General features: G+C 46.5%; 1 pseudogene; it reads right to left on the reverse strand.

Moving 5' to 3' along the window:
* Window positions 1–1,340: 1,340 nt before the first annotated feature.
* LOC135415055 (endonuclease domain-containing 1 protein-like) lies at window positions 1,341–7,278 on the reverse strand (annotated as a pseudogene).
* Window positions 7,279–9,298: the final 2,020 nt, after the last annotated feature.

Genomic DNA, 9,298 nt, shown 5'->3' on the forward strand with positions numbered 1-9,298 from the left:
CTGTGTTTGTCCAGAAGTCTTTTGAAAGGTCATGGGTGGAATTTTGGTCCTCCATAAGCTCAGCACCACACCTCACCCCTCCTGATTCTTAGTCAACATTATGGTGTGAATTTTACAGGTGACTTGGCTTGAATTTCTCTCCCAAATGGATCCTTCTGTGCCCTCCTTAATACAAAAAGTTAAAGAGCTGCACAATTCAGTGCATGCATAACCTCTCATTTCTCCTTGGAAGGCAGATGGTGGAGCTCAGCAACTCCAGCCTATGCTTTGTCTGATCTCTTTATTCCAAAGCTAAGGAAATACTTGAAATATTGGAGTCAATACTGAGAAAGGAGCAAGAGCTTACCTTGAAGCAGAGTCTCAGAACAGGCAGCTGAGCTGCTCCTTGCCTCTTCTCCCTGGAGAAACAGTTGGCTGATCCCTCAGGAGTCCCACTGCAATATATGCCTGGTTGTAAATCTGCCCCTTTTGATAAACAGGGAATTCCACAGAAAAGAGAAGTTTTCTGTTGTTGCTCAGGGGAGATTTGTTCATGCCTGCCCAGAAATGGGGAGACAGTTGCTATTTGCAAGTTCCTCAGGATATTTCCCAGCTTGACTGACTTGCAGCATCACGTGTCAGGAGCAGTTAACTGGGTCTGGTGACTTCCCTGTCCATTTCCTCATTCCCCACGGGCTGCAGCTGCTGCTGCAGCAGAACCTACATGTGTCTCTGTGCCCAGCAGAACATCTCTGGTGGCATTAGACTGACCAGCCTGCCTCTGAGTACACTCAGATGTTCACAGTCTGCTGTTCTACAGCCTCTCAGAATATAATTAGTATTGTCAGGCTACGTATTTTTCCTTGCCTAATTGCAAGTGTTTTGTAACAACACTTAGTCATGCTGTCAGCCTAAGGTTGGGAATGCTCTGGGACACCTTAGAGTTCCTTCCACTACCTGCAAGTGCTACAAGAGAGCTGGAGAGGAACTTTTGTCGTGGGCTTGGAGTGACAGGGCAAGGGAGAACTCCTTTAAAATGACAGATGGCAGGTTTAGATTAGATATTAGGATTAGATTTTAGTCTAGAGAAGAGGAGGCTCGGGAGGACTTCATTGCACTTTACAGCTACCTGAAAGGAGGTCGTAGTGAGGTTAGGGCTGGTTGCCCAGAGAGGTTGTGGCTGCCTCATTCCTGGAAGTGTTCAAGGCCAGGTTGGATGTGACTTTGAGCAACCTGGTCTAGAGGATGCCCGTGGCAGGGGCGTTGTAACTCAATGATCTTTAAAGTCCATTCGAAACCAAACCATTCTGTGATTCTATGATTCTCTGACATTCAGCAAAACTCCCTGAGCCTTTTACACCCAGGATGAGAGGCTTATTCCCAGGGACAGATGCTGTGGAACGGAGACACCTGTCCCCTCCCACAGAGCCGTGTCAACATGGCTTTCAGCTGGCCCATCTTGAGTTCCAGGACCTGGCTCTTGTCACTCTCGGCAATGACCACCCAAGGTTCCATGTCCTTGGGATTCTTATCAAGGCAGGCACTCAACCAGGTGTAGCTGGGTTTATTAACTCTGCCTTGGCAATATTCCCAGGCATATTCCTTGGCAATGTTTCCAGGCGCAGCACCCACGATGATGTAGGTGGTGGTACAGCCCTGGGTCTTCCTGATCATCATTTGCTGCTGTAATTTTTCCAGGCACTGCTGTTGGGTTTCTCATCCTGTGGCACTATGTTGGTGAGGGTGAAGGTAGCCATCCTGCTGTTGTACTCGAGGTGATGGCCATTGGAGTTCAAATTGCCCCAGCTCAAATCCATCAGGTTCCTGTAGTCTTGGAGGACAGCCTGGCTCTCGCTGAGTTTCTCTAAGCTGACATTGTAACCATGTAAGAGGGTCGAACCTTTTCCCACAGTTTTGGCATAATTTGAACCCATCAGCTTGACAGGTAAAGAAAAGGAAAAATTGTTAGTATTGGGGATGGGACTAATGGAGCAGGTTTCCCTGGAGCAGAAGTCTCTGAGTATCAAGCATACTATTTTTTGTTGTATCAGTGTATGAAAATGAATGAATTTGAGAGAAATTGCCCCTCCTGGATGAACTAGAGCTTTTAAAAAAAGGAAGTTCGGAATCCTGCTGTTCTCATTTTGACTAGTCACCTTTGTGATCCAGCCTGCAGCCTGTGGTGGAGGTAAGGGTGGATGCATGAGACAAGGAGCATTTTCCACTCCTAGGTTTGAAAGGTGATTTTGGTGAGACCTTTCTCCTGCCACATCTGGTCCTCTTTCCTGCTGTCTTCTCCAAGCCCAATATCTGCCCAGTGCTCTCTCCAGATCCTCCCACCCCCATTCTCTGATTCCACTTGTGACTGCTACAGGTGTACCACACTCCTGGAACACCAGTGTTTGCCTTCTCTAACCCCATACACAGGAAGATGTGTTGTGGTGATGGTGTTTGAAGTTACATGAGGTGAATCCCATCCAGTGGGTCCTTTTGCATGTCCGTGTAGGAGGGGTGGGAGGAAATAGAAGTGTTTAGTTAAATGCTGCAATTTGTGTTTTAATGACTGGAGGGTGACATGCTGTAAGAGAGGACACTCACCTGGGGCTCAACACACCATGTTTGAGGTCTCTTGCCAGTTCCAGGCTGGTAGATGTAAGCAGAGTACACGGGAATACACCTGTTTGTGTCATACAGGGTGGCATAGTAATAACTGTTGCTGTAGTGCTGGCAGATCCAGGCTGGGTTCTGAGGCTCCAGGGCTTCCTTTGGGGAGCATTGCCACAGAAAAACTAAGGACATGAACTTTCAAAGGATGTCACAACCTCGCTGTGTCCCAGCCAGAAGCAGCTCACCTAGACCTGCAACAGCAGCAGCCACAGCATCGTGGGAGGATTTCAGGTGAAGGGCTCTTGCTCCCCTGGAAGGCAAATGGAGAAGGACACTGAACTTGGACAGAGTAGGTCATGGCCTGCAGTCATTTTTGTGCTGGTGGGATACAGCTGGCAGAGAAGGGGAATGTTTCCACTGCTCATTCATTCACAACTAAATTGGACTATTTTTCCTGCACTTCCAGAAGTCCAGAAATACTGTAACAACATGTTGGTTGTTATAACCAGAAATAAGCAGAAGAAGCCATGGACTTGTCCTCATACCCCTAGGATCGACAAGCTCATGGTTTTCCATTTCACTACTTTTTTATAAAATTTATGCTCCAGCCCTTAATAACTGGCACTGCTCTGCCTTTCATGTCAGCGTGGGCAGTGCCCACGTGTTGTCCAGAGCTGTGCACGTCCCACATGGAAAAGAGCTGTGAGTGATGTTGAAGGAGCTCTGTTGCTCATTGATCCAGCTCCCATGGGGTCTGTTTTGTAAGACAAACCTCCATTTCTTCAACCTGTAAAAAATCCTATTGGATCCTCCAGTCTTCTCCCAGTTGGGAGCTCAGAGGTTCCTAGACAAAGTACTTCTGGTAAGCTTTCCATGTCATGTTTGAAAAGAAGCAGGACTTGCAGCACTTTCCTAGAGAAATTGTTCCAAAGTCCAGATCTGGCCTCTCCCCAAGGATGTTCTGATTTCCACCTCAGTTTTCTTTCTATGAGATGCTACAGGCAGCAGTCCAACCTCGTGCTCAAAGCAGGGCAAGTTGGGAGGTAGCTGAGCAACTGTGGGGAAATGGAAAAAACTCTTGTGACTGCAGTACTGGAAAAAGGGGATTTTGAACCAGAGGAGAGTGGTGTTTCCACTTTAATGCTTGGCATTCAGTGCTCTGCCCTAGTTGACAAGGTGATCAGTCACAGGTCGGACTCAATGATCTTGGTGGTCTTTGCCAACCCAATTATTCTGTGATTCTACTGAAAAAATGAGGGACCACCAAAGTCTTATCCTGAGTCTTCAGTCCCCATGGAAAAACAAAGTGAATAGCCAAAGAGGCACTAAGGAGATTGAGCACTGCAGGTCTTCAGGACAGAGGAAGTCACAGCAGCAGAAGCCAAATGGGCATAAGAAAACAAAATCTAGGAAAGAGAAATGTTGCTTGGACATGTAGATCAAGGAGATATATGCTGTTGCACACTGCTGTCCTTCGAGGGCAGCAAAGATCCCATGGCCACAGCAGGATCTGCAGGTGTCTGGATACTGGACATTCCACCCTCATTGACCTGTGTGCCACCTGTGGTTTTTGTGAGGTACTCTGCTGATGTGAGCAAGGACAGAGACAGAGACACCTCAAGGCCAGCACACTTTGCAACAACCAGGGTGCTGAGACATGCATGTCTCACCTTCCTGCTGTGCCGAGTATGTTCATGTAATCTTTATAGGCAGAATTACAGAATGGTTTGGGTTGGAAGGGATCTTAAGGATCATCTCATTCCAACCCTCTGCCATAAGCAAGGACACCTTCCACTAGATCAAATTTCTCAAAGTGCCATTGAACCTGGCCTTGAACACTTCCAGGGATGGGGCAGCCACATTTCACCTTTGCCAAGTGTTCGAATGACTGTGAGCCTCAAGTGATGGTTAAAAAACTGACCCAGACCAGACCAAAGATTGGAGGTTCCTAGAAGAGGCAACAGCTGCTTCTTCTGTCCCTCCCCGGTGTCCCAGAAGTGATCCTAAAGTACCTCTGCTGTGCAGCTCTCCCTTAAGGAACATGGCCCATCTCTCATGTGAATGACACAACCCTTGTCCAGGGACATGTAAGAAGTACCACTTTAATGGGGAAAAATGTGAGAAAAGGTAAGGATGTAAGAGATTGACTGTGCTATCAAATCCCCCCAGGGACACTGGATGTACATTGCCCATTCTAAACTATTTCCTTGAGCCATTCTATGCAACATTCCAAATGCTGGCTTATGGCAATCATTGAATTTTGGAGATAAACGTGTTCAATCCATTAATCCCTCCCAAGGATTGACAGTTTTTTTAATATTGTCCACTTCAGTTGAAAAAGTAGGCATGGGATTTGGTTATATTACCTCCACCAGACTGAGTGTCACATTCCCAGAGCATGCAGAGTAGGTGACAGAGGGGTCTCCTCCTTGTCACCAATGAAGCATCACCCTGCTACAAACACTCACCAGTTGAGAGCTGCCAGGTTCCCTGTGGTTTGTATCACTCCCTCAGTTCCTTTCAGTTTTGGAGACCAAAAATTTTCTCTTTCTGATTCTCAGGTGGCAACACAGAGTCTTCTGGGGAGGATTAGGCAGCAACCAAAACCCCTTGTCACAAACACACCCCAGTACTTCTGTGGGTTGGGTGCTGATGGGTGAAGAGATGGCAGCAAGGAAAAAACAGGATGTTAGCCTGGGAGCAGGGGTAAAATGTGGATGGCAAAAGCAGTGATGCAGAAGGGCAAAAGGAGCAATGTGTATGTACCTGTGACACATGAAAACCCTAAAATAATCTTATAGAAAAGTGTTACAAAGGAAGAAGTAATAAGAGATTCGCAAAATATCTGTTTATGGAATTCATTCATCCTAACTCAGGCATTTAAAAACGAGATTTCCAAACCTGCCCTTTATAGTCAATGGAGAGAAAAAGGTGACTCCAGAGATGAGTTCGTATATTAAGACAGTCAAAGCTGATAGTTTGATTACAGATGTCTGACTTTTAGACACTTAAAAGCCTTGTGCAAAAAATCCACCCCCTCTCCTGCTGACTCTGTTTTTGGGATATATCTAGAAAAGCATTGCAGGCCAAGCCACACCATGACTGGAGTCATGTCTCCGGGTTTCAGAGCAGCTCCTTCCCACATATCCAGGAATAAGTTCAGTTCGTTGTGGTATGGAAATCAGATCCCTGCAAGCTTGGAGCACATCCCATTCCCTCCTCCTCCGGTCTCTGATCACCTTTACAGGCAGCAGGTCACTCATCTGCACCAAGGGGAAAACTTTACCTGGAGAAAAGCAGCAGCAGCAAGATGATGCACTGCTCCAGTCGACTGCTGGTCTTGTTGGCAGCAAGGGAATTCAAAGGCTAGCAGGTTTGACTGGAGGTGTCTCACACCCTGCAGTTGTTCCCCAGGTAAAATGGAAGGTCCAAGATATTGAAACAACTCTGCAGCCTGGATTTGTGAAATTTCCTTTTCTTTCCACCATGCAGTGAGAACAGCACACTTCTTCCCATAAGATGCTTTATCATAAGATACAGCAACACTCACAACTGCACTTTGGTTTCATTAACATGTTGGTCTCTACAGAAACTAATCCATGCTGTGGTTTCATACAGATATATTTTTTAAGAGGATTAAATACCTTTACTTATTAATAAACCTATTTATTAATCACCCTTTGATTTGTCTTCCTGAAAGACATTTGTATGTTAGGGCCAGGATTTCACCATGTATGTAGACTCCAAAATCCTGTTGAGATTTTCCTGGTTTGAAGCTGCTCTGAGATGTGCTACCAAGGTGGTCTGAGGCAGGGAGCACATACCTTCAGATAACAGGGATTCAGGCTTGTTAAGTCTGGCAAAGGGGTGGCTTGAAAGGCAGCCTGAAAGCTGCCTACAGCTACTCAAAAGGGCAAAGACAACAAAGTCAACCTCTTTGTGGTAGAGCCAGGCACTATAACAAAGGGCAGTAGCCACAGACTGTGGCTTGGAAGGTGCAGGTTGCATAGCAGGATAAAAATGCCTCTAGGCAGGTAGTACAGCAATGCCACTGGTTGTTGGGAAATGACAAATGATGAATTGCAGAGGTGACTCAAGGCTTAGCTGGATGCAAACACAGCTAAACCAGTCCACAGCTGACAATGCTACTGCTTCAATCAGGAAGTTGAATTAGAGTCCTCCAGCTGATGTTGCCAACCAGCATTTCTGTGATCCCATTTTCTCAACCCCCTGCCCTGAACTCAGATGGTGCCTGAAAAACTATAACAACACATTAAATGGCCAAACCCTCTGGTCCTGAGACTTGTACATTTAAGTCTTTCTACATCCCAAAGCCACAAAAAACACACCACATACCTCAGAGAGCCAAGAAGAGGACACACTTCCAGAAACCAGGTTCAGACTCCTCTGGGGAAAAGACACCAAGTAGATGAGGCCCCATCAGCTCATCTCTCTCCACAAGGAGAGACTGATCATATTCAATGGTCTCTGCACCAGCCTGGTTCCCCTGCAAGCCACACAAAGCCACCCCACCAGGAGAACCACACTTAAACCACTCCGGAGCACAGAGCTGGCCCTCTGCAATAAATACAGGCTTGGCTACTACACATTAGTTATACTGAGGGTAATTAGCAGTTACGTCAACATGATTTCCAGTTTGACTGCTGGCTGACTCCATATGGAAATGAGGTTGTTGGTCAGCCCAGACTCCAGAGGAGGAGTCTCTTTGCTCACGAGGAAGAGCAGCCCTTGTGATCAGGGGCTGTGCCTTGGGTCAGCTGTCTGCCATGGGCAACACCGATCTACCCTTCACCTCTGAATGTGTCAACTCTACTCAGTCAGTGCTCACTGCCTCCAGCCAGGAGAGAGGTGACAATGCTGCATGGTAGGAGGTGGCAGATCCTGCTGATACACAAACATCAACTCCTATTAAGAGACTCAAACTGTGATTTAAGAGAAACCCTCATAGATGCTGAAGCTGCCAGGAGAGCCCTTATTCCTGGTAAGTGTAATCTTAGAATCATGGAATATCCTGAGCTGGAAGGAACCCATCAGGACCATCACAGTCCAACTCCTGACCCTGCTCAGGACACCACAACAATCCCACCACGTGCCTGAGAGTGTTGTCCAAATGCTTCTTGAACTCAGACAGGTTTGGTGTTGTGACCACTTCCCTGGGGAGACTGTTCCAGTGCTTAATCACCAGGTTCTTCTGGGTGAAGAACCTTTTCCTAATTTCCAGCCTAAACTTCCCAGTTTCTGGCCATTCCCTCGGGTACTATCACTGAGAAAAGAGATCAGTTCCTGCCCCTTCTCTGCCCCTCATCAGGAAGCTGCAGACCACAATGAGTCTCCCTTCAGTCTCCTTTTCCCCAGCCTAAACAAGCCAATTGACTTCATGCCCTCTTCATACAGTTTCCCTTCCAGGCCTTTCACTGTCTTTGTAACTACGTGTTTTATCATTTTGTGTTTTTAGAACTTTCTTACTACTCCTAAAAAATCCAGACTTCTGAGTAAAGAGATCCTCTGAGTAAACAGATCCTCAATTCCTAAGTCTTGTGCAATGCTCACACTCCTTGTTTCCTGAACATGCTTATGATAAAATCTTTTTGGAAGGTGATAATACCCTTTGCATTTTGAGTGCCCAAGACATTGTAATGTTTTCCAGGGGCATTTCAAGGACTTATATGTTAAAGACTGTGGCTAAATCTAAACTCAACAAAACCTGCTTTAAAATCAACAAAACCTGCTACTTAAAATTCACATTTGGAATAAAGCTGAGCACCAGTGGAATAGACAGGTGACTCCCAGACACTGAGGCCCACTGCTGCATCACCATGTGTGGGTGAAGAAAGCAGCCAGGACTCAAAGCCTGGTCGGATTAGGAACACGCCCTTATTAAACTGGATTCACAAGAAACAAACACAGAAAACAGTTGTAAGAAGTCCCTCCTACCTCCCCCCATCTAAGGGACTTGAAGTCCCAGCAGCTCTGGTTTTGGCTAAGCAGGATTTGCCCTGTTAAGAGCTGGTTCTCAGCACTCCCTGTGCAGTCAAGACAAGAGGAACACACACATACAAAGCACAGCTGCCACCAGGCACTACAGAAGTGCTCACTTCTCTCTGATGACCATAAGGATTACCAGAGTGACAAGCTCTGCTTGACACCTCTCAGATTACACGAGGTGAGTCCCACTCTGTGTTGACATCCCTACCCCCAAGATGTCTGTATTCCATTACTTAGACAAAGCATACCATCAAAATACAGAAGGCATCCTTTGCCAATTCCCTTCCTTATGGGCAGGCTGCTGATGCAAACATACTCTCCCCATTCATTGTCATGAGCTTGACCTGTCAATCCAGCAGGAATTTCAAGGGAATTTCCTAACCTGCTGTAGTCACAGCACCTTCCCTGTGTGGGAGGATATTTTCTTGAGAGAACAGCAGATAAATAATCAATGTAGGAAGAACAGAAGGGAAGTGTGCACTTCATGCAATTCTGTCTTAATGATCTCTGATCCAGGTGTTTGATGTGGTTGGAGAAGACAATAGGAGGTGAGGATCAGAGATTATTTCTCCTACTGCTTGGTAGGGTTGGCTGGGGTTAGAGTTGTGCTCCAAGTGTTACTCAATCCCCAGATAGCTGCTGGCACCAAGGATCACCTGGCATGAAGATGAGCTCTTTCTAAACTAGCCATGGGCTAGATGCAATT

The sequence above is a fragment of the Pseudopipra pipra genome, chromosome 5, assembly GCF_036250125.1.
Source record: "Pseudopipra pipra isolate bDixPip1 chromosome 5, bDixPip1.hap1, whole genome shotgun sequence".
Taxonomy (NCBI): Eukaryota; Metazoa; Chordata; class Aves; order Passeriformes; family Pipridae; genus Pseudopipra; species Pseudopipra pipra.